Source organism: Filicampus tigris, chromosome 22, assembly GCF_054856515.1.
Source record: "Filicampus tigris isolate MCC_2025a chromosome 22, RoL_Ftig_1.0, whole genome shotgun sequence".
Classification (NCBI taxonomy): Eukaryota; Metazoa; Chordata; class Actinopteri; order Syngnathiformes; family Syngnathidae; genus Filicampus; species Filicampus tigris.
This window is the reverse complement of record NC_141238.1, coordinates 9,837,746-9,863,291: the sequence shown is the minus strand read 5'-3', so window position 1 is coordinate 9,863,291 and position 25,546 is coordinate 9,837,746. Positions and strand designations below refer to the sequence as shown.

The window sequence follows — 25,546 nt, the reverse complement described above, 5'->3', positions numbered from 1 at the left end:
TGGCCTGATTTACAGATCTCGTTTACAAATCAACCTGTCAACATGAATGGTGACGAAGCAAATGTCCGCTCTGAGGAAGAAAAGAAGCCGCAAGATGTGGAGAAAAAGGAAGCTGCGGCAAATACGGAAGAAAAGAAAATGCGTTTCAGCAGGAAAGCCAAGCTTGGGCACTTAACGCGCAGAAGAAATATAGTAATTGAGTTGAAGGACGTGGCAAATGTTGATGAAGTAAAGGAAAACATGTTGAAATATTACGCATTGGTTGGAGAATTAAACGAGGCGCATGTTGCCTATCAAATGCTGTTGAACGATGACGAAAGAGATGATGAAAATGATATTTGGTTTAAGCCCAAAAGTCTTTCTGTTGATATATTCATTGCTCGTGTAAATAATTGGTTGTCAAATCCACTGGATAATGATGATGATGATAAGATAAGATAAGATAAGAATGCCTTTATTGATCCCACAGTGGGGAAATTTTCATTGTTACAGTAGCAAAGATATAGGTCACACAGGGGCGGCGGCACAATGTGGCCATTAATGTACAACATTGACGGCAAACATTTAGGATCAAAACCTATGTAGATATACGCAGTAACATGTGTATATATACATGTATATACACACCAACCTACATCTACATAAAAAATATGAGGAACACTCATTTCGGCCTGTACATAGTACAGAGGAAAAAATACTCTAAGGAAGTGACAGTGCTGCAGTGCTGTAGTGAAATGTAAGGAACAGCATTGGATAAAAATAAAACTAGACTAACAGTAGTGGGGAATGTTGAGTATTGCACGGTATTACAGTAGTGGGGAATATTGGGTATTGCACGATATGAGCTCAGGTGCAGGACTGCACAATTGCACTAATGTCCGCCAGTTTGTAGAGACTACACAATGTTCTTGTTAAAGAGTCTGACAGCAGCAGGCAAGAAGGAACGGCGGAATCTCTCCTTTGCACAGCGAGGGTGTAACAGTCTGTCACTGAAGGTGCTGTGGAGTGCTGTTAGGGTGCCCTGGAAGGGGTGGCCCGGGTTGCCCAGCATTGATGACAGCTTGGCCAACATCCTCCTGTCCCCCACCGAGTCCACAGAGTCCAGGGAGCAGCCCAGGACAGAGCCGGCCCTCCTGACCAGTTTGTCCAGCCGCTTCTTGTCCCGGGCCGAGATGCCGCCTGCCCAGGTGACCACTCCCTGGAAGATGATCGATGCAACCACCGAGTCATAAAAGTTCCTGAGGAGTGTCCCCTGAACCCCAAAAGACCTCAGTCTCCTGAGTAGGAAGAGTCTGCTCTGACTCTTCCTATAGAGGGCGTCTGTGTTGTCGCACCAGTCCAGTTTATTGTTCAGATGAACACCCAGGTACTTGTAAGTTGAGACTCTCTCAACATCTGTTCCCCGGATATTCACTGGTGCAGGTGAAGAGTGCTGGCGCCTACCGAAATCCACCACCATTTCTTTGGATTTCCCCGCATTCATCAGGAGGCGGTTCTGCTGGCACCAGTCCACAAAACCCTGAGTAAGTTCTCTGTACTCCCGATCATCTCCGCCTGTGATGAGGCCGACAATCGCAGAGTCGTCAGAGAACTTCTGCAGGTGACAGGTACGGGTGTTGTAGTTGAAGTCCGAGGTGTAGAGGGTGAACAGGAAGGGAGCCAAGACAGTTCCCTGTGGGGCCCCCGTGCTGCAGAGGAGCACGTCAGACACACAGTCCTGTGTCCTCACATACTGTGGCCGGTTTGTGAGGTAGTCCTGGATCCATGTGGTGAGGTGGTGCGCCACCCCTGCCCGCTCCAGCTTGTCTCCCAGTAGGGTGGCCTGGATGGTGTTGAAAGCACTGGAGAAATCAAAGAACATGATCCTCACAGAGCTCCCCGCCTTCTCCAGGTGGGAGAGTGAAGTGTGGAGGAGGTAGATGATGGCATCATCCACACTGATGCCAGGCTGATATGCGAACTGGAGTGGGTCCATTGAGGAGCTCACCAGGGGGCGCGGGTGGACAAGGACCAGTCCCTCCAGGGTCTTCATCAGGTGAGATGTCAGCGCCACTGGTCTGAAGCTGTTGAGCTCCTTCGGGTGGGGGGTCTTTGGCACCGGGACCAGGCAGGATGTTTTCCATAGCTGGGGGACCCTGCCCAGCTTCAGGCTCAGGTTGAACATGTGCTGGACAATTCCACACAGCTGGTCTGCGCAGGATTTGAGGAGCTGGGGGCTGATGCCATCTGGACCCGCTGCCTTCCTCGCCTTCATCTTCTTCAGCTGGTTCCTCACCTGAGATGTTGTGAAGGCCAAGTCTGGACAGGAGGGAGTGGTGGCTATCTGGTGTAGCTGGGAGCTGGAGACTGTGGAGAAAAGAGGGGAGGGCGTGACACGCCCAGCAGGAGGAGTAGGTGGAGGCTGCAGCAGGAGAGACTGAGTGGAGGCAGGCATCTGATCGAACCTATTGAAAAAGAGATTCAGCTCATTTGCCCACTGCAGGTCCCCCCCAATCCGGGTCTTGGGTTGTCCGTGGCCTGAGATGGTCTTCAGGCCCCTCCAGACTCCCTTGGCGTTATTCTGCAGCAGCTGCTCCTCCATCCTCTTCCTGTAGGACCTTTTCCCCTCTCTGATCCTCCTCCTCAGCTGGCGCTGCACAGTCCTCCGCTCCTCTATGTTGCCTGACGCAAAAGCCCTCCTCTTCTCCTTCAGGAGAGCTTTTATGTCTGGTGTGATCCAGGGTTTGTTGTTGGAGAAACACCTTACTGTACTGGTGGGTATGGTGTTCTCCATGCAGAAATTTATATAGTCTGTAACAGTGTCCGTTAGACTACTAATGTCTTCCCCATGAGCATCGCTGAATACTTCCCACACAGTTGTGCTGAAGCAGTCCTTTTAGGCCTCCTCAGCCTCTCCAGACCATCTCTGAACCGTGTGGGTCACAGCTGGCTGCCTGCGGACCAGAGGGTTGTACACAGACTGGAGAGCCACCAGGTTGTGATCAGCTTTGCCCAGCGGGGGGAGGGGCAGTGATGTGTATGCCTCCTTGGTGTTGGCCTAGAACAGGCCCAGTGTTTTATTGTCTCTGGTGTGGCAGGTGACATACTGTGTGAATGAAGGCAGAGAGGAGGAAGGGGAGGCATGATTGAAGTCACCAGAGATGAGTACCAGGGCATTTGGGTGCTGTGTTTGTAGCCTGCTCACTGCTGCAGTCAAGACATCACACGCTGTGTCGCTGCTGGCAGCTGGTGGGACGTAGACAGTCACCGCGATCACATGACTAAACTCTCGCGGGATGTAGAATGGCCTCATGCCAACAGCTAGCAGCTCAATATCTCTGCTGCAAAACTGCTCCTTAATCGTGATGTGCCAGGATTACACCATCTATCGTTCACAAACACAGCCAGCCCTCCTCCTTTCCTCTTTCCACTCTCCAGCGTCCTGTCCGCGCGTATGATTTGGAAGCCGTCCAATTCTACGACCGCGTTCGGCGTTAGCGTTGTTAGCCACGACTCCGTGAATAGCATCAGGCTAGCCTCCCGGAAGTCCCTCTCGTGCCGGGTAAGCGCTGCTAGCTCGTCCATCTTGTTGGGGAGCGATCTAATATTCCCCAAGATAACAGACGGGAGGACGGGATGGTATCGTCTCCTCCTTTCCCGGCGTTTAACCCCCGCACGAGATCCCCGTCTCTTCCTCCTCAGCTCACGGGGGATATCGGGTCTCGCCCCTGGAGCCAGCGCATGGTTAGCACGGAGTGCTAACAGCTGATTCCGGCTGTAAACAATGGGGGCTCGGCTCCGAGCCAAGTCGCCGGACATGATCGCGCAAAAAATAGCCATCAGCAGCAGCAAGAATACCGCAGTTTGGGTGTCCATTGCTACGCAAGTTATGACTATCAACTATATGAAAAAGGTATGAGGTAGAGTAATATTAAAGAACAAAAACACACGAAAAGGCTCACCGATGAGCCGGAGCTACTGTAGCGGGCTGCCACTTGCGCGGCGCCGGAAACTGAATGATGATGAATATTGTTATAAAGGTGTCACTAGTAAGGGCTCCAAAGCGTCTTCTACGGCATCTTCATGCACCCGTGCTCAAGCGGAGAAGGCTGCATTAGGAGCAAAAATGAATGCCCTCATGGAAAAACATGCACTGGAAGAAGAGGAAGAAATACTCAATAGGCAGTTGCAATGATGGCCGACATCCAAGCAATGTTCCATCAGGTAAGAGTGCCTGAACCTGAAGAGGATGTCGATTTCCTAAGATTCCTGTGGTGGCCTGGAGGAGATGTAGGTCAGACTGGAGTACCGTGGAGTACCGTATGACAGTACATCTCTTTGGTGCTGTGTCTTCACCCAGCTGTGCAAACTATGCGCTAAGAAAAACAGCAGAGGACAACAGGAAACATTTCAGACCTATGGTTGTTGAAACACTCTTACACAACTTTTATGTTGACGACTGTTTAAAGTCTGTATCCACAGAAAATGATGCCATCAAGCTCATTACAAAGCTCACATCTGCTTGTCAGAAAAGAGGATTCCAACTCTCCAAATGGATAACCAACAGCCGTCAGGTACTTGCCTTCATTCCCAAGGAGAGGAGAGCGAAGAAGGTGATGCAACTCAACCTGGACAAAGACAAACTCCCAACTGAAGGTGCACTTGGAGTGCAATGGGTGGTGGAAGAGGACAATTTCACAATCAATGGCGCCATTAAAGCACAACCACCCACTTGAAACCTGGACAAAGACAAACTCCCAACTGAAGGTGCAATTGGAGTGCAATGGGTGGTGGAAGAGGACAATTTCACAATCAATGTCGCCATTAAAGCACAACCACCCACTCAAAGAGGGATACTGTCCATGGTCAGCTCCATTTATGACCCCTTAGGGTTCCTTGCTCCCTTCACTCTGACAGCAAAGCTGCTTCTTCAGTAGCTCTGCAGCATCAAATGTTGCTGGGATGAAAAGATACCTCAAGGTTTCTTAGAGCGATAGATCAAGTGGACAACAAGTCTCGAACAAATCAGGGATTTTAATGTACCACGATGCATCAAGCCAACCAATTTTGGCTCATACAAGCAAGCGCAGCTGCACCACTTTTCAGATGCGAGTGAGCAGGGATATGATTCTGTGAGCTACTTGAGACTTGTAAACATGGAGAACACAATTCATGTTGCCTTTATGATAGGAAAGGCCAGGGTGGCTCCCTTAAAGAAAATGACAATTCCCAGGATGGAGCTCGCTGCTGCAGTACTTGCCACTAAAGTGGATGGATTTCTTCATTCAGAGTTGCAGCTGCAGCTAAAATGCTCAATATTCTGGACTGATAGCCAGTCAGTACTCAAGTACATCGCTAACGAGCACACACATTTTCATACATTTGTTAGTAACAGGATTTCTGCTATCAGAGAGACCACAAAGTTGGCACAATGGAAATATATAAACACAAAAATTAATCCCGCTGATGCTGCCTCTCGGGGACAGAATGCGGACGCCTTTCTCAAGAACAGGTACTGGATTCAATGATTTGGAAGTCAGAAGAGTAGTGGCCACGGTTCCATTTGGACTCTACTACACTTTCTGCTGACGACCCTGAGGTCAAGAGAAAACCACGCATTGCAACTATTGTCAAAACAATTGAAAGTCCTACAGACAAGTTGATCACATACTTCTCCAGCTGGAGAAGGCTGAAGATTGCAGGGGCATGGTTTCTGAGGACAAAGGAAGCGCTGAAGTTGTTAGGTCAGAAAAGAAAAGAACTTCAATCTACCACAGTCACTCGAAGTACTCAGAAGATTATCAACCAGAAGATGTTGGATTTCAAAGCTGTACTTGGAGGACAAGTCACTTTGGAAGATCTCGAAAAGGCAGAGAATTCCATTATCTATTACATCCAACGACAAACCTTTATGGAGGAAATGGCAGCGTTGCAATTGGCATCATCTGGTGTCAAGAAGACGAGCAGCCTGTACAGACTTGACCCTGTGTTGAAAGATGGGAGTGCTTCGAGTGGTAGGACGTTTGAGCAGGGCAGCTATGCCAGAGGAGATGAAGTTCCCTGTCATCCTTCACAAGAACAGTCACATTTAATCCCTGATTTTACGTGACACTCATGAAAGAACTGGACATGGAGGTAGAAACCACATACTCTCAGAATTGAGGAAAAAATTATGGATAATCAAGGCTAATTCTGCCTCAAGAAAAATAATAATAGACTGTGTTGTGTGCAGGCAGCACAGAGCTAAAGTTGGAGAACAGAAGATGGCTGACTTGCCACAGGAAAGGCTCCAGCCAGACTTGACTGCGTTTACAAATGTAGGGATTGATTATTTTGGCCCTTTTGATGTCAAAAGAGGACGCACCACACTAAAAAGGTATGGCGTCTTCACGTGCATGACCAGCAGAGCCGTGCATATTGAAGTTACCAACACCCTTGATTCAGATTCATGTATCAATGCCCTGAGACAATTTATTTGCAGAAGAGGACAAGTGAAGCATATCCGGTCCGACAATGGCATAAATTTTATTGGAGCTGACAGGGAGCTCAGAGAAGCTCTTTCAACTCTAAACCAGGACAAAATAAAAAGAGCTCTTCTTCACAGGGGTGTACAGTGGGGTTTTAACCCACCTGGAGCATCCCACCATGGAGGAGTGTGGGAGAGGCTTATAAGGCCTATGAGAAAAGTCATCCATTCTGTTTTAAAACAGCAGACTCTGGATGATTAGGGGCTGCATACCATCCTATGTGAGGTGGAGGCCATCTTAAATAGTCGCCCAATCACTACAGTTGGCAGTGATCCAAAGGACTTGGAGCCTCTCACACCAAATCACATCCTGCTCTTAAAGACGAAGCCCATTCTACCACCTGGGATCTTTGAGAAGAACGACCTGTATATAAGGCGCCACTGGAGACAAGTGCAATACATGGCTGATTTATTTTGGAAACGTTGGACTCAAGAATACGTGCCGCTCATGCAGGAGGGACAGAAATGGTGCAACACGAGAAGAAGCTTTACTCCTGGAGACGTGGTCATGGTGGTGGATTCCTCTGCACCTCGTGGCTTCTGGGTCTTAGGGGGAGTGTTGGAGGTAAAATCAGACTCCAAAGGCCTAGCAAGAGCTGTGAAGGTCAAGACGCAAACCAGCGTACTGGATAGACCCATAACAAAGCTCTGCTTGAAAACTTAGTATAGTCGAAGCCATTTGGCCTCAAGAACTCATTAAGGTCTTCATAAAGGTTAAATAGTTCATTACCATATACCTCACATAATGCTATCCTAGCATATCCAGCATATCCTAGAGAAGGTGGAATTTTGATTTATCTAAGTTTATTAATGATAAAAGTACAAAGTAAAAGTAGTTGGCTCCCTTAGGATGATAAAAGTCATTGTTTTGTGTTACCCCAAATACAATTAGGGTCCGGTTATGTAGGAGCACATTTCTATGGATTTTGTTTGACATAAAGTTCTCATTTGTTCTGTGTAATAATTTCTGTTTAGTGTGCTCCCTCTATAGGTGAGGAGGTCCTTTGCCTTTGAAAGGAAGTACCCTCCCTATTAGCAGGTGTTTTTTTGGCTGGGAAGCACACAGTCTTTAGACCTTGGCTTGACTTGACTTGAGTTTACTTAACTAGATTTGATTTGACTAATTGGCTTGATTTATGAACACTATTGGAATTGTTTGACACGTGGCTGTTTTGTTTGTTTTCAACTAGAGGTTTTATTTTCTTTATTATTTTGATGGCATACAACAGCACATTCAAGTCAATGTATTCTAATCTCAAAACTCATCTGGACATTCATCTTTTCAAGTGTCTGAAGTAATTTACCCAGCAAAAAAGAGTGCTACACAAATAGGACCAAAACGTTGTAGTCACTACAACCTGCAACACAGTATGGTGGGAGCAATGAAGTCGCATTCAGTCTGTGATAGTCATCTGCGCAACACACGAGCACTTGCTTATCAATTTAACACAGAAAACTTTTCAGTTGACAAAACGTCACTTTAACGACAACAAACATTTTTCAATGGAAGTCAAATTTTTTTTTTTTTAGATTTTCAAGGAATACAAAGTCATACTTTTATCAAGAAAGACTTTTCCCCCAAAAAGAAAAGGTCATCTTGCTCCGTCCATGCTACCACAAAAAGAGCTAAGTTAACAAGGAAAAATGTGTCATTTTTCAAATTTTATTTCAATGTCATATTTACAATGTGTGATGGACATAAAAATAATAGTTTCAAATGTAGATTTTCTATGCAGTTAAAAAAATAGTAGTCGACTAATGAAACATATTTAAAGGGACACTGGGATGAGCTTAACATTGGCACTTAAATAATAGGTTTGCATGTAAAAAGGACATCAGTACCAAAGTGTGCCCCCCCCCCCAAAAAGTCTCTGTAGTGATTCAAGGTCTTTTTTGTGATTAGATTTACGCCAAATCTCCCCGCCCCCTTTTGGGGCGTGGCTTATGTTATGTTTTCGGTTTCAGCGGTCTACGTCACGCGAGGAAGGCATGCGTGGTAATATTGCTGGCTTTGACACTTCTGTTGTCTAAAACGGCGACCGATCGCCACCAAAATGCAAATACACATTACTACTCTTGTTCACTCAACCTGTGAAAGTATAAAAGTGTTCTTCAAAATAGTTTGGATTTATTGACATAAAACGTGATCTCATCATGATCACCTCCACAAAATCAAAAATACCATGGCGATTGCTCCTCCACTTTCACAAGCTGAAGCGGACAAGAGGATCAATGCGCACACAAACCCCGACTGGTATATTTCGGGCATTTAGAAACGCTAAACTCGTGTCTTGTGGAAGGGGACGGCGACTTGCAGCAGCAGCAAGCAGATTGGAGCTTTACGCCCCCCTCTTCCCTCCCCGGCTGAAGGTAGGATTGGGACGGCTAATAGCAACAACTAGCTTCAGGCCGTTAAAACAAAAGGCGTTAGCACAACAACATTAGCTCGTTACTGTCCGCCCAGCATGTGGAGGTGAAGATGAGCCTGTGTCTTCATGTCGCCTCCCAAGCAGTCACGTGCGGTGTCCCTGCTTGCTTGCTTGCAGCCGCCACCTTCTGCTTGAGTGAAGCGGCATGAGAGTGACGAAAGCCCTCATCGAACAGCGAACAAAAAGTTCCAGTGAGGCTGACTGCACAGCCAAGTGTGACCGCATTGGAACGTGCCATTTCGGCTGTTACCTTCCAAATTGGATGGCGCGTTGTAAGTCGAAAAACTTGGGCCATTCCTCATCCAAATAAATGTGCATGTCTACTCATTCCTGTAATGATAACAGCAAAATACATAGTTGTATTTGCTTAACATCACTGGTTTATATGAATGCTGTATGTACCTCCGGACAGCAGAGGGCGTTCGCAAAAGAGGAGCAGATTGACGGCGGAGCTTGGACGAGTTTTGAAAGTGTTCCTGTTTGTACCTGTGATGAAGCCAAGTGTGATAAAGTACCTTCCTCCTCAAAGTAAAGGTTTGGTTATTGAGAATCCACGACGAAAACATTACATGGTGTCAGGAGATTGTATTGAGGTGAAGTAAGGGACGCAGATATTGACGACGAGGACAAGTCACCGAAGTGAGCTAACATTAGCCACCCAGCTAACGATATTGACGCATCAGCTCATCAGAGAACGTTGTGTTGCTAACGCTCCGTGAGAGAAAGAGGATGAGCGACGGCAACATGGACAGCTTACAACCACCACCCGCCCTTCAGCTTACTGGGAATGTGGCTGATAATTGGAGGAGATTTAAGCAACACTTTGCTTTGTACATATCGGCAATGGGACTTGACGAAGCATGTGACAAGAAGCAAGCGGCAGTGTTTTTGCACGTTGTGGGTGAGGACGCACTTGAAGTTTATAATACCTTCACGTTTGCTGATGGTGACGAAATGAAGTTGGATAAGATAATGGAGAATTTTGAAGCTTACTGCATACCTAAGAGAAATGTGACATTTGAGAGGCACAGATTCTTCACATATGTTCAGAAGACAGGAGAAACAATCGACCAGTATGTAACAGAGCTACGGAACAGAAGTAAGACATGTGAATTTGGAGGATTGACGGACTCGTTAATAAAAGACAGACTTGTGTGCGGGATTCCTGATAATGGTCTAAGAGAGAGGCTGCTGAGATAGGAAAATCTTGACCTGGAAAAAGCATTGAAAATATGCAGAGCGGCTGAGACTGTAAAAGTGCAAGCAAAAGAGCTGGTTGGGGATAGTTGCAAGGTAGATGCTGTAAACAAGAGCTCACATAGAGTCAATAAAAAGAATGACATGCACATGGAGGTTGAATTGGATACCGGTGCCCAGGCGGATGTCATATCAGAAACGTAGTTCAAGAGAATCAGACCCAGACCCAAAATACATCCATCTAAGGCAAAAGTACTCAGGAACAAGAATACCTGTAAAAGGAAAATGCTTTGTTAAAGTGACACACAAGGACCAAGAATATACACCAGCATTCCTGGTGGTTCCAAAGAAGGTGCAGCCCATACTAGGTTTAGATGCCTGTGAAAGACTGAATCTAGTTCAGAGGGTGCTGGTTGTGGAAACTGATGATGACATGGATTATAATAATTTTATGGAAGAATACAGTGATTTGTTCCAGGGTCTTGGCTGCCTTTCAGGAGAACACACAATCAGAGTGGACAGCAGTGTGCCGCCAGTCATTCATCCTTGCAGCAAAGTACCATTTACTCTTCAAAAGCCACTGAAAGAAGAGCTGGATCGGATGGAGAACCTGGAGGTGATTGAAAAGATCCAACCGAGTGGGTGAGTTCTCTTGTTTTGGTTGAGAAAAGGAACGGTCAGCCAAGGCTATGCATGGATCCGAGAGATCTACATCGAGCTATACAGAGAGAACATTTCAAGCTCCCTACAAGAGAAGAAATAATGTTGCAGTTTGCAAATGCAAAATATTTCAGCAAGCTGGATGCATCATCCGGATTTTGGCAATTAAAGCTGGACGAGGCAAGTTCAAAACTATGCACATTCAACAGCCCATTTGGCAGATATAGATTTTGGCGACTGCCATTCGGCATTGCTTCACTGCCCGAGGTGTATCATAAAACAATACACTGGAAGGAGTGGACACATCAATGGATCATATCATTGTTTGGGGAAGCACAAAAACAGAACATGACATGAGACTGAGAAATGTTTTTGAGGCAACCAGAAAAGCAAATCTGAAGCTGAATAAAGAGAAATGCCAGCTCGGAGTGATGGAACTGACATTTGTAGGGGATACCCTGAGCAGTGTAGGCATCAGAACGGATCCCAGAAAAGTGTCAGCAATCGAAAATATCCCAAGGCCACAATGCAAGAAGGATGTACAGAGGTTTAATGGCATGATCAACTACATGGGAAAATTCATACCCAATCTCTCTGAAAAGATGGCGCCACTGAGGCAACTGACTGAAAATAAAATTGAATGGGAGTGGACATGACCATGAGAAAGCGTGGTGTGATTTGAAGAAGATGCTCACAGAAGAGCCAGTTTTGAAGTTTTATGACCCTGCGAGACCTATTAAGATCTCATCAGATGCATCACAGAGTGGGCTTGGAGCAGTTCTTTTGCAGAAGTATGGTGACTGGCAGCCTGTTGCATATGCTTCACGATCCATGACAGATGCAGAGACAAGATATACACAGATTGAAAAAGAACTGCTCAGCATAACATATGTCTGTGAAAGATTTCACCAGTTTGTGTCAGGGCAAGCAATCAGTGTTGAAACTGACCATACCCCATTGATTGCATTGTTCCAGAAGCCACTCAATGACTGTCCACTAAGAATCCAAAGAATGATGATTGGACTGCAACGTTACACACTCAACGTGATGTACACCCCTGGGAGGCTGATGTATGCAGCTGATACGTTATCCAGAGCTGTGGATCCAAAAGAACCAGCAAACACCAAGATGGACAATTATGTACAAGTATATGTGAACATGATCACAACCGCACCGCCTGTCTGGGATGGAAAGATGAAACTCATAAGAACAGAGACAAGCAAAGATGACACTTTAAAAACCCTGTGTGGAACTATCATAAATGGATGGCCTAACTGTAAGCAAGACAGTCCAACTGTTATTCAAGAGTATTGGAACTGTAGAGCAGAACTGTCTGTGGTGGAAGGCATCATCTACAAGGGAAGCAAGATAGTCATTCTAAAGAGTCTACGCAGAGACATGCTGAAAAAAATACATGCAGGACATCTTGGCATTGAAAAATGCAAAAAGAGAGCACGTGAGGTGATGTATTGGCCACGGATTAATCAGGATGTCACAAATACGGTGTCAAGCTGTTCAACATGTTTGAAATACCAAGTAAGCAATCCTGCGGAGCCACTTAAGCCACACCTTGTGCCAGACCGACCTTATCAGAATGTGGGTGTTGACCTCTTTGTTTCCGGAAGAAAGGACAACACTGTGGTCACTTACTATTACTCCCTGTATCCAGAGGTTTGTAGATTGCACACTGCAACCGCAGGGACTGTGATTACATCCATGAAAGCCATATTTGCAAGACACGGTGTGCCGAGTGCGGTTTTTACGGACATTGGGCCTCAATTTGCCAACATGAAGTTTAGACAGTTTGCCGAGGCATGGGATTTTGTCCACACATCGAGTCCTCACTACCCGCAGTCCACTGGGCTTGTGGAAAAGTCGGTACAAATTGTAAAAAGATTGATGGGCAAGGCACGAGACAGTGATACAGACTTCTACCAGAGCCTGCTAGTATACCACCGCACAATGCCACTTGAGTGTGGTGTGTCGCCAGCTCAACTCCTTATGGGATGACGCCTGAGGTCAAACCTGCCCATCCAGGATGGTCTACTTAAGGTGATGGAGGAAAACAGTGTAAAGAAGGTCAAGGAGCAGCAAAAAGCAAAACAGAAGTTCTATTATGACAGAGGAACAAAGGACCTACCTGAACTGCATGCTGGAGACCAAGTGAGGTTTAAAGACAAAACACATGGACACAGAAAGCAAACGTTTTAAGTGAAGTTCAACCAAGGTCATATACCATTCAAACAGAAGATGGAGCTCTCATGAGACGAAATCACAGAGATCTTTTCAGGGAACCTGCAGCTGGAGAACAGAGGGTTGAGGCTGCTGAAAAACCTCAACACATACTCAACACGAGAGTCACCTATCCTTAAACAAGAACAAGTTTATATGTTGCTTGTGAGGTTATGATTATATATATATATAAATCCCTTTGCATACAGTTGTATACTTGGTAGTACAGACTGATGTTAGAGAAGCTGATTTTGTTAAATTAACTCGGTTTAGATTAACAACTATAAGAAGAGTTAATATTCAGTTTCAATTAGATTCATAAGGTAAGAGAGTGATAAATTTGTCCAGACAGTAAATGGCATAATGTTTAAATTAGGGATGGGAATTTCGACTAATTTGCCCGCCGACTAGTCTCAAATTTTATTTACGACTAGTCGACTAGTCTATAAGCAAGGAAACTTGAAATTTAATACATTGAATTCAAAGTTTAAATTGCGAATGTTTTGTGTATTTACAGTAAGGGCTATTTTAGCCCAAACATTCAGGACAGTTTGTTAATTTAAATTCTATTGATGTAACAACAACTGATTGAATAAAAGTGAACAATTGAAAGAGAAATACATTGCTGATACATTTGCCAATGCAATGCATGGCATTTATTATGAATAATGTAATGAGTAATGGTACCGACTCCCAGTCCAGCAGGGTCTCATTCGCTGGCACCATGCACATTAGCTGCATTATCATGCACACAGGCGACGACTTTATTTTGTATTGCCCACTTACCCATCACACTCCGCAGGAGAGCAGCCAGGTTTTCAGCTGTGTGTCTTTCCTCCAAGGCGCATAAAGCACACAGCTGCGGAGATGTCCTTCGTCCACATACGTTATACACGTCATAGTCATGTAAGATTCGGTGGCTATGGATGTCCATCCGTCTGTAGTTATTGCATTGGCTACATAGTTGACGCGCTGAAACGCTCGTAGTATCTACTCTTTCATTTGGTTATGGCTACTCTCGAAAAAATTTTTTTTCGAATTTTTCGTTTGCCCTCAACAAAAGAAAAGGCAGCATATCGCGTCATTTTACAAATTAGTTCGGTAATTTGTTGTGCGGTGAGCATCGCAGCGCCTGGCTGGAACAAACGCTCGCATGCTCGTCTGCCTGGCCCCGCCGCCATCGACCTGGTTCACATCGAGATTTACTTTGGATGTGGTTTCTCATCTCTCCGGGAGAGTGGTTGTAAGCGAGTTTATGCTTACAAAGCCTACAGACGACGTTGTTGTCACATGCTGCATCAAAATACTTTGTATGTACTTTTCTTCCCCAAACGTAGTGTCCCCTCCCCCTACTATGTGTGCGTTTGGGCGGGGGTGGGGGGTTTGGTGGGGAGCAATTCTCTCTCTTGGTGCTCAGCTTGTTTACAGAGGCCGAGGCAGAGGCGTGAGGAACAATTTGCGTGATACTAATGCAGCGTTTAACCGACTAGTAAAATACTAAACGTTTAATAAATCGTAGATGGTTAAACGGTTAAACGACTAGTCGCGCACATCCCTAGTTTAAATAGTGTTAAATTCATTAATTAAAAAAAGGAAGGTGTAATGATAACAGCAAAATACATAGTTGTATTTGCTTAACATCAGTGGTTTATATGAATGCTGAATGTACCTCCGGACAGCAGGGGGCGTTCGCAAAAGATGAGCAGATTGACGGCGGAGCTCAGACGAATTTTGAAAGTGTTCCTGTCTGTACATGTGATGAAGCCAAGTTTGATAAAGTACCTTCCTCCTCAAAGTAAAAGTTTGGTTATTGAGAACCCACGACAAAAATAATTCAACTACAATTCCCACTTCAGTCTCTGTAAATATCCTGACTGGTGTTTAATGCCTCGCCCGTCCTAACCGTGATCAGCAAAGAAGCAGTTTTTTTTTCAAGCAAAGAAGCAGTGTGCGCTCGTCCCAGCCCAAATCATTGTAGCTCTGCTGACTTCCACACTTCCTCATTCTCATATAAATTGTTGGTTCGCATCTGTTGATGAAAGAAAAAGCTACAGTGCCACTGCTGAGAAGTGCACAAGTATCACTGAGAGTCAAAAATCATTTGATTGCAGTCAATGCCTCAAAAAGTTTTGTGACAAAATATTAAGTTAAGGGTGCCATCATTTTTGTCCAGGCTTGTGTCATGACTTTGCTTTTTAGATTAATTTCGTTTTCAGTATTTTTTCCCATTGCTACTTTAGTCAGATACAAGTTATTTCTGTGACCATGTGGGCTTTTCTTTCATAAACAGAGCGTTACAATTTTGTCCACGTGTGTGTACACTGAAAAAAAAATCTGTTGGATTTGCATTAAAAAAAAAAATTAAAAAAAAGTAGTGACAATGTTTTCAGCATTAAAATCACATTTCACCAACATAAATATTGAACAGCTATCTATCCATACATCTGTTTTGTTAGACCAATTATGTTATATATCACTATTATTTGTGTGTAAATTCATTTTAGAATGTTGGTAATTTCATTTATGGTTTACATTCTTTCATTCATTATCCCTACCGCTTATCCTCACAAGGGTTGCGGGCGTGCTGGAGCCTATCCCAGCTGTCTTCGGGCAGTAGGCGGGGGACACCCTGAATTGGTTGCCAGCCAATCGCAGGGCACACAGAGACAAACATCCACACTCACAATCACACTTAGGGGCAATTTAGACAGTCCAATCAACTTACCATGCATGTTTTTGGAATGTGGGAGGAAACCGGAGTACCCGGAGGAAACCCACGCAGGCACGGGGAGAACATGCAAACTCCACACAGGGAGGCCAGATCGAACCCACGACCTCTGAACTGTGAGGCGGACGTGCTAACCGGTCGACCACCGTGCTGCCTTATGGTTTACAGTTTGGCATTATTTATTTGCTGGACAAAATATCAGTTAGTATATTTATATATATTTTTAAAAATCTTATTGAGACAAATATTGATCTTTATTTCTAACATTGCTATCCCACCATAGAGTCGAAACATTCATATTATAGCCCACACTATATAGTTAAATATGCTCATAACAACTTAGCTTTACCAGCTACCGTATGGTAGCAAATTTTTCATTTTCCTTTGAAAGTGTTGAAATCATAATTAAATAAATTAATCCCCGATTAAAAAAAAAAAAAAGTAACTTAAACATGAGTAACGCATTACTCTACAAATAAAGTAATATCGTAAAGAAACATATTACTTTCACATGCAAGTAACTAGTAATATCATATGTAATATATTACATTTTGGAAGCAACTTGCAAAGATAGATAGATAGAACGTGTAATTATGTCATGTCATGTCATCTTCCAAACCGCTTATCCTATATAGGGTCGCGGGGAGTTGCTGGAGCCTATCCCAGCCGTCAATGGGCAAAGGCAGACTACACCCCGAACTGGTCGCCAGCCAGTCGCAGGGTACACCTAGACACTGTCACTGAGCGGGAATCGATCCCACGCTGCCCGCACACAACTCAGGCGTGTGTACCACTACACTATCAGCGGACACGTGTAATTATTTAAATTAATTAATTGTGGACGGTCCCTAACTCAGACGCTCAGTGAACGTCAGGACAACTTTTAGTCACTCAACATCAGCAGGTCGAATGGAGTTGCAGGATCTTCCGAGGGGACGAGGAAATGTCAAGGCAGCATCAAGGGCATTTCTGAGGCGGGGCAAATCAGAGCAAACAGTGAAATAAACCAATCAGCAAAGAGCGGACGTGATGCTGCCGCAAAATATTTTTTATCAAAGCACACTCAGTACTGCGTTTTCCTGAATTTGTAGCAAATGTACTCAAGAAGAGACTCGCTGGAGGCGTCCATCGCTACTTTCGTAAACTTAAATATCTTATGTTAAATCTTCGTCTTTGCTTTAAGTCTTCTCGATGAACGTTGGAGCTTCTCGCCCTGGCCTAGTTTAGCTTAGCTTGTCTTAGTTTAGTTTGCTAGCCACTAACGCGTTTGGGATCAACACATCGCTCAGCAGCAATCCAGTGTGAGCGTCAAGTGCTGTGATTGTTGAGTGAAAATGTGCTCAAGAACGACAGCAGAGTACGAGGGGAAACTGAAGAGGACAATGACGCTGTTTTCAAGAAATCTCCGGTTGGCTCACGCAGAGCCGGTTTGTTCACTTCAAGTTCTAACTCTCGATTGTTGTAGAGTCACGCATGCACAGAAGGTCGGCCATCTTTGATCGCCATCTTCTGCAACCACGCGGTCAAAATATGTTCGTAATGTGTTCACACAATCTGCGGTGCTCGTTCGTAAAAAGGTAAACGTATACAGTCAGAAACGTGTGTGTGTGTATATATATATATATATATATGTATATATATATATATATATATATATATATATATATGTATATATATATATGTATATGTATATGTATATATATATATATGTATATGTATATATATATGTATATATATATATATATATATATATATATATATATATATATATATATATATATATATATATATATATATATATATATATATATGCGTATATTACTTACTGTGTGTGTTTTTTTTGTAATCTTTGAAGCAGTCATCAAAAACTGAACCGGGGACAGTTATAACAAATCCGATGTATGGGTGCCCTCAAGTACAAAACAGTTTTCGTATACTTCCCCCCCCCCCCCATGACTGTAAATGTAGGTTAGTTGTCCACTGGGGGGCGTCTGCACCTATTTAATCCGTTCTCGCTGCCGGAAATGCCTGGTTGACCTCTCAGTGGGCGGCACGGCGGTCGACTGGTTAGCACGTCCGCCTCACAGTTCAGAAGTCGTGGGTTTGATCCCGGCTCCGGCCTCTCTGTGTGGAGTTTGCATGTTCTCCCCGTGCCTTTTTTCTCCGGGTACTCCGGTTTCCTCCCACATTCCAAAAACATGCATGGTAAGTTGATTGGACTCTCTAAATTGCCCCTAGGTGTGATTGTGAGTGCAGATGTTTGTCTCGGTGTGCCCTGTGATTGGCTGGTAACCAATTCAGGGTATCCCCCACCTACTGCCCGAAGACAGCTGGGATAGGCTCCCGCAAGCCCCGCGGCCCTTGTGAGGATAAGCGGTATAGATAATGGATGGATGGATGGACCTCTCAGTGGCGTGCAGCGACCTGAAGGGACATTTGAGTTGCAGCGATGATGGCCACATTGGACTTTGGAAACTTGCAGCCCGTGGAAAGCGGAGCGAAGTGTGTTTTGTGTGGTTGTAGACACTCAATTTTGTGACTATTGTGCATTTCATTCACCCAATTTACTAGCATGGGAATTAAAGATCGTAAAGACAACATTTTCTCAGCACAAAAATGGCTGTTGATTTTTGACACATCCTAGTGACCACGCAAACAATTGTTTATTCATAAAGTCATCTTAACCCTAAGGCCTCATAGCTCACTGGTTAGAGCACTGGTCTAGTAAACCAGGGGTCGTGTGTTCAGTTCTCACTGAGGCCTGCTAGATTAGTAAATGACTAACATGCAAACATTATAATTAATGGCTCAGGGTGAATCTATGCAGTTGTCATTAGTCATTTTTTTTACAGATACAAAATTATTTCACACGCTTTCAAATTGTTTTCTCTACGAATAGAATTTTTTACCATTTCCTTGTTATAAGTACAAATTTCCTTGGTACAAGTACAAGTTACTTTTGCACCAAATTTACCTCCATAGCTTTCCTCTCTCAGGAGTAAATTTGGCCCATATGCTGAGAAGCTCGGTCTGCTCCCTCCACCTTGTGTGTTGTGGGATGTGGCAAAAGTGTTCCTTATAGGGTGTGCATAATCATTAGGCCGCTTCTTTTCCTCAGGCAAAAAGAGATTAAAGCCTTGCAGACTGTTCGCATGACATTTTAAGATGGGAAATAATATTGATTTGTGACACTTCCTAATGACCGTGAGGACAACTGCGTAGATTCCGCCTGAGCCATTAATTATAATGTTAGCATGTCAGTCATTTACTAATCTAGCAGGCCTCAGTGAGCATTGAACACACAACCCCTGGTTTACAAGACCAGTGCTCTAACCACTGAGCTATGAGGCCATAAGGTTAAGATGATTTTATGAATAAACAATTGTTTCAGTTCAAGTAAAATGCAGCATGGTCATTAGGATGTGTAAAAAATCAACACCCATTTTTGTGCTGAGAAAATTTTGTTATTACGATCTTTAATTCCCATTCTAATACTCTGCTACTGAGCAAGGCCACATGGCTTAGCAGTTAAAGCGCCGTTTAACGTGCTAAGACCTCATAGATGGTTGAAGTTCTGGTTTTGTGAAGCAGAAGTCCTGATTTTGATTCTCACACTTTTCTTGGTTAGCACAACAGAGAGAAATGTGTAAACTGTAATTAGTTGTTTGGCTTCAATGAAAATGTAATCTATGACTGCTCATTTACGAAAGCAGTTCTCTTGCTAACTACGAGGCTTTAGCACATTATCCAAAAATGCCAACACGAGCACATAATGCAAGTGTAAATATTCACCAGGCCCCAGTGAGAGTTGAACACACAAAATGTGGAATTTCCCTAAAAGTAAAATAATATTCATCACATAACTAATTGATACATTTTCATATTCAAAACCAGATATGATATCCTTGGGTTTAATCTCTATACATTTGCCAATTTTACTGAACATAAAGTGTCTTACATCACTCCAAAATTTAGATGTAACTGGACAGCAACAAAATAAATGAATTGTGGTTTCAGGATCCAATTTGCAAAAGGAACATATCACATCTATAACAACAAAATTGGAAAGAATGGCATTAATAGGATAAATATTGTGTAAAATTTTGAAATACATTTCTTCACACTTATTCGAGATACAGAATTTAAAGTGGCATAACCACACTATACTTCAGTTGATATCTTCAAATTGTGAATGCCCAAAAAATGTTCCCCTACTTTTACTTTGAAGAACACCTCATATATGTTTGTTGATACATTTCTTGTCTGTTAAGGCAATTCGGCCAACTTTAAGGTCAGGCATTAAAGTGACAACTTTCTGATAGCTTGAGCAAGATTTCATTAGTACTATTATGCCTGTGGGCAGTGCTTTTGTAACAGAAGAAAATTCTTTAAACAGGATTGGAAACATTTTGGTTTTCATAAAGTTTTCATAACTATAGAGATTACCATTATGATAAAAAAGATCAGCAATTAAAATTACTCCCCTTTCATTCTGTCAGGTCCGACAAAAGCGGACAGGAGAAAATGTGGATCCCAAAAACACAAATGATGCTGGCGAAAACAAAGCCAGGGAACATCAAATAGGAAACACAAAACGCTTGCACAAGGCAAGGAAGAATTGACAACGGAAAAACAAAACGAGATTGCAAAAAACTCCAAAAACATGAAACACAAAGCGACGAGGAACAAAAACTTTATACTACAAAACCTAACCAGAAAAATCGAGAACAAGATACGAGAACGAGGGGTCTAGAAAACAGAGCTTCGGCTGTGAAGCGAGCGAGGTCATTAATCTGATGACAAGACGCGGTGGTGAACAGAGTCCTTTTAAACCTGGCTGATCAGCCACAGGTGCACAGCTGAAGGGAACGCCCCCCCACTCCAGCTGGGCAGCAACAAACAGAGAGAGAGAGAGACAGAGAGAGAGAAAGAGAGAGCACAGAGCAAAACATGACACATTCCAGCTCGCCTTATATAAACTTTTTTTTTACCACTCACAATGTCACAATTATTTCAAATGATATCTTTGTGAGGTGAAAAATTGTGTGTGTAACATAGTTTCCATGAGAGTAAAGCTTGCTCATAGAATTTGGAAAGTTTGATAGGCAATTTCACTATTGAATAATTACATCCAAGTACAAATTTCAAACCCGATACTTTTTTGAAAATATTAGTAAGAATAAAGGACCATAATGAATTTGGATATTCAAGACGGCTCTTGAGCTATTTGAGCTTAAAGGTATTATGAAGTTGATTAAATCGAATGTTTTTAGACCACCTTCAGACCTCTGCACACAAATTATTTCTTATTTTTAAAGTACCGTAATGATGTTTGTATCTGTACACAAATCTGCAAAACAATTTGTTAATCTCTTTACAATGTGAGGGGCTAACAAAAAGGGACAGAGCTGGATACACCAGACGTGATATACCTTCCGCCTTAGATCAGAACACTCTTCCACAAATGGAGAGATACCTTTGAAGCCACATATTCAGAATGGATCTGGTTGTTTTGATTTGGGGAATAATATTCTGCTGCTGTCTGATAGCCATGTCTTTCCAATTATGGACACCAAGATATTTAACACTTTGCTTAACAGAAAGGTTGAAAATGGATTGCTCTTCAGTTTCATATAAACATCAAATCTCACTTTTTTAACATTAAGCTTCAGACCAGATGCTTCAGAAAATTATTTGGTTATGACGGTACGCGTCAGTGATTTCTGTTGCGCATGCGTACCAGTTAAGTGCACCCCTGCAAATAGATGATCTTCAATAATATCCCAAAAATGTACATTGAAATCCACTGATAGTCCATAATTTCCTGAGGATTTATATTTTTTCATTCCATTAAAAGGCCTCAGATATTTCCAATTTGGAAATTGGTTGTTCACAGCATAATTTAAAATGTTCTGAAATAGTCGGTACAAGTTCTTTAACCAAATCAATGAATTTATCACAATCACTGATGCAAGAGTTTGATTCATATAAATGAGCGTAAAATTCTCCAACATATTTTGAAATGTCAACATAATTGGTGGTTATATTATCCTGAAGCCTTATTTCTTTTTTGATTACGTTTCTCCAGAGCAAAAAAATAATGAGTTTCTCTCGCCAAATTCCATCCATTTGGCTCTTGACCTTATAAAGGCTCCTTTAGCCATGTTAATATATGCAGCATCTATTTCCTCTTTTAATTTTTTTCAATTGAATCTATTCAGCCTCTGATAGATGATCTTTTTCCAATAAATAATTTAGTGCATTCATGATACCAATTTATTTAGTTGAAATAGCTTTTTTAATTAGCTTACTTCATGTCATTGCTATTTCTCTAACTTTGAATTTAAATAATTCCCATCTTCGCATTGGATTCATTTCAATATTCCGGAGTATCTGTACTGCAATTTTCTTGACCATATCACAAACTAGTTTGTCATTCAACACTGCGACATGTTGTAAGGCAAGCAAGTGTAACTATGCGGCAGGCCCCAGTGAGAGTTGAACTCACGACCCCTGGTTTACAAGACCAGTGCTCTAACCACTGAGCTACGAGGCCTTGCATGGCATTCGCACTGAAACACTGCATATGGGCAAATCCAGAAGCCAGCAGGCAAAACCAGTTTAGTCTGTGTATGCATGAATCTGAGCACATTCCTTTCGTACATGTCAATCAATGTGGAAATGTTGGCGTACCAGACTCCTCACTCTACACACCCCCATATAGATATGCATATGAACAGAGGTGGGCCTTCTGTCAAATTCAAACTCCGATGGCACCAATTTACAGTACTTCCATACAGTTTCTTCTTACTCCTTTTCCGTTGCGTACGATAAAAAACACAACCAAACAGCATAATGTTCACAAATGTTGTTACAGGCAAGGACAAGTGACATCCGATTTCAATTCAATGTTAGAAGCCCCCATCACTAAGACACAATGGTTCTTCCGTCAATCCTTGTTAGTATCACTCGGATTTGTTAATTGTATTTAATATACCACCGTAACTAAATGAATTCAATTGCTGCGAAGGTACCCGATGTAATGGTTACTGTTCTTTCACATTAGAGGTAGAATGATTCATGTATAAACAAAATGCTAATAAAGTCACAAAGTACTTAATTTATTAAAGAAGTAATAAGTCGTACAAAAATCATAAATTAATGTTGTTCATGCGAGACTCGTAATACATTCATTATGATGACAATTGTCTATTGACAATCCAAAATCTTGAAATTTAATAACTGGGGATTAATACAAATCAAAATGTTGAATAAAACTAAAGAAAATTGAATATTCATAAATGGTAATAGGTTTAACATGATTGTTCTCTTATTGTGTAAAAAGAGAAAATCATCCTTCAATCTCATGATAGTATCTTCAATCATTTGAATAATTCAACAGAAATACAACTTAAATACAACAAACATACATTTAAATCGAAAATTAGTTGTATAAATGTAATAAAAGCAGTAAATACATAATTCAACTTGTGAATTCAAGAGTGATCCGTTTTTAAATGACACGACGCTAGTTAGTAAGATAAATTCGGCTTTTTGAAAAAGTTGGATGACTGATAGGCTCTTTTATTTTCAATAGAAGGTCTATTTTCATGTTGCCTTGCCTTCAGTGGAATTTCAGCAGTGTCCAAAAGATGTTGAAATATTTCTCTCTGTCTAGCGTCTTACGCTGAGCTCAAAAAAGGTACAAATTTCCCTTCTAATTTTGCATCCTACGTCTAAGAGGTTCCCGCTGCATCGCAGGTCGGAAAAAGGGGGGGGGAAAAAAAGAGAGCGCTTCCTCCTGAAGACATAGATTTCGAAACTGTTCTAGAACCTTCTCTCCAGTTGGGTGACCAGGAGAGGGCCAATCATAAAAGCTTAGATATCGTTCGATGTTTGTGTGCTAATTTAGATAACCTTTTGTGGTTAAACAACACGTGATGTTTTTCTGTTAAAGCTTGTTTTTTTTCTACTGTCGGAATTTACCGTTCGCACTGGCCACAAGCACATCTGGCAGATCAAAATCTTGTAAAAATTCTTGTTTACGAGAATATGCCATTAACCTGAATTCCCCCTGTACATACATTTCTGAAGAATAGCTTCGAAGCGAACATTGTTAATAAAACAAAAAAAATGTTTGATTGGAACACACGGCTCGCTTATAGCGCTAGTCTAAAACCACAGAGAGCATCCTGTGTCTTCGAACAACAAACAGGTGCAAAGCATAAGCATAATAAAAAATAAAAATGTGAAATAACTACTCACATTATTGCCATAATTCTCACATGCAACAATGGGTCTACTACTTAAATCCTATCACATGTAAAACATGGTGAGATTCATGTTACACATGGACACCATCCATCCATCCATTATCTCCCGCTTATCCGAAGTCGGGTCGCGGAGGCAGTAGCTTCAGCAGGGAAGCCCAGACTTCCCTCTCCCCAGCAACATCCTCCAGCTCTTCCGGAAGGATCCCAAGGCGTTCCCAGGCAAGCCGGGAGACATAGTCTCTCCAGCGTGTTCTGGGTCGTCCTCGGGGTCTCCTGCCGGTGGGACATGCCCGGAACACCTCACCAGGGAGGCGTCCAGGAGGCATCCTAATCAGATGCCCGAGCCACCTCAACTGGCTCCTCTCGATGCGTAGGAGCAGCGGCTCGACTCTGAGTCCCTCCCGGATGGCCGAACTTCTCACCCTATCTCTAAGGGAGAGCCCGGACACCCTGCGAAGGAAACCCATTTCGGCCGCTTGTATCCGAGATCTTGTTCTTTCGGTCATGACCCACAGCTCATGACCATAGGTGAGAGTAGGAACGTAGATCGACCGGTAAATTGAGAGCTTCGCCTTTCGGCAAAGCTCCTTCTTCACCACGACAGACCGATACAGGGTCCGCATCACAGCAGACGCTGCACCGATCCGCCTGTCGATCTCCCGTTCCATCTTACCCTCACTCGTGAACAAGACCCCAAGATACTTGAACTCCTCCACTTGGGGCAGAATCTCATCCCCGACCCGGAGAGGGCACGCCACCCTTTTCCGACTGAGGACCATGGTCTCAGATTTGGAGGTGCTGATCTTCATTCCGACCGTTTCACACTCGGCTGCGAACCGCTCCAGCGAGAGTTGGAGATCGCGGCTTGAAGAAGCCAACAGTACCACATCATCTGCAAAAAGCAGAGATGCAATACTGAGGCCACCAAACCGGACCCCCTGGACACCTCGGCTGCGCCTAGAAATTCTGTCCATAAAGGTTATGAACAGAATCGGTGACAAAGGGCAGCCTTGTCGGAGTCCAACCCCCACAGGAAACGAATCCGACTTACTGCCGGCAATTCGGACCAAACTCTGGCATCGGTGGTACAGGGACCGGACAGCCCTTATCAGGGGGCTCGGTACCCCGTACTCCCGAAGAACCCCCCACAGAACTCCCCGAGGGACACGGTCGAACGCCTTCTCCAAGTCCACAAAACACATGTAGACCGGTTGGGCAAACTCCCATGTGCCCTCGAGGACCCTGCCGAGGGTGTAGAGCTGGTCCACTGTTCCACGGCCAGGACGAAAACCACATTGCTCCTCCTGAATCCGGGATTCGACCTTCCGACGGACCCTCCTCTCCAGCACCCCTGAATAGACCTTGCCGGGGAGGCTGAGGAGTGTGATCCCTCTGTAATTGGAGCACACCCTCCGGTCCCCCTTCTTAAAAAGGGGGACCACCACCCCGGTCTGCCAATCCAGAGGCACTGTCCCCGATGTCCACGCGATGCTGAAGAGACGTGTCAACCATGACAGCCCCT

General features: G+C 43.5%; 3 non-coding genes and 1 pseudogene across 3 annotated transcripts; 1 reads left to right on the top strand and 3 right to left on the bottom strand.

Moving 5' to 3' along the window:
* Window positions 1–25,546, bottom strand: part of LOC147126947 (uncharacterized) — a 155,860-nt pseudogene that overhangs the window by 122,974 nt on the left and 7,340 nt on the right.
* Window positions 18,442–18,514, top strand: trnat-agu (transfer RNA threonine (anticodon AGU)). Its single transcript has one exon. It is a non-coding gene; the product is annotated as a tRNA-Thr (tRNA).
* On the bottom strand, window positions 19,030–19,102 carry trnat-ugu (transfer RNA threonine (anticodon UGU)). The gene has a single exon. It is a non-coding gene; the product is annotated as a tRNA-Thr (tRNA).
* On the bottom strand, window positions 22,235–22,307 carry trnat-ugu (transfer RNA threonine (anticodon UGU)). Its single transcript has one exon. It is a non-coding gene; the product is annotated as a tRNA-Thr (tRNA).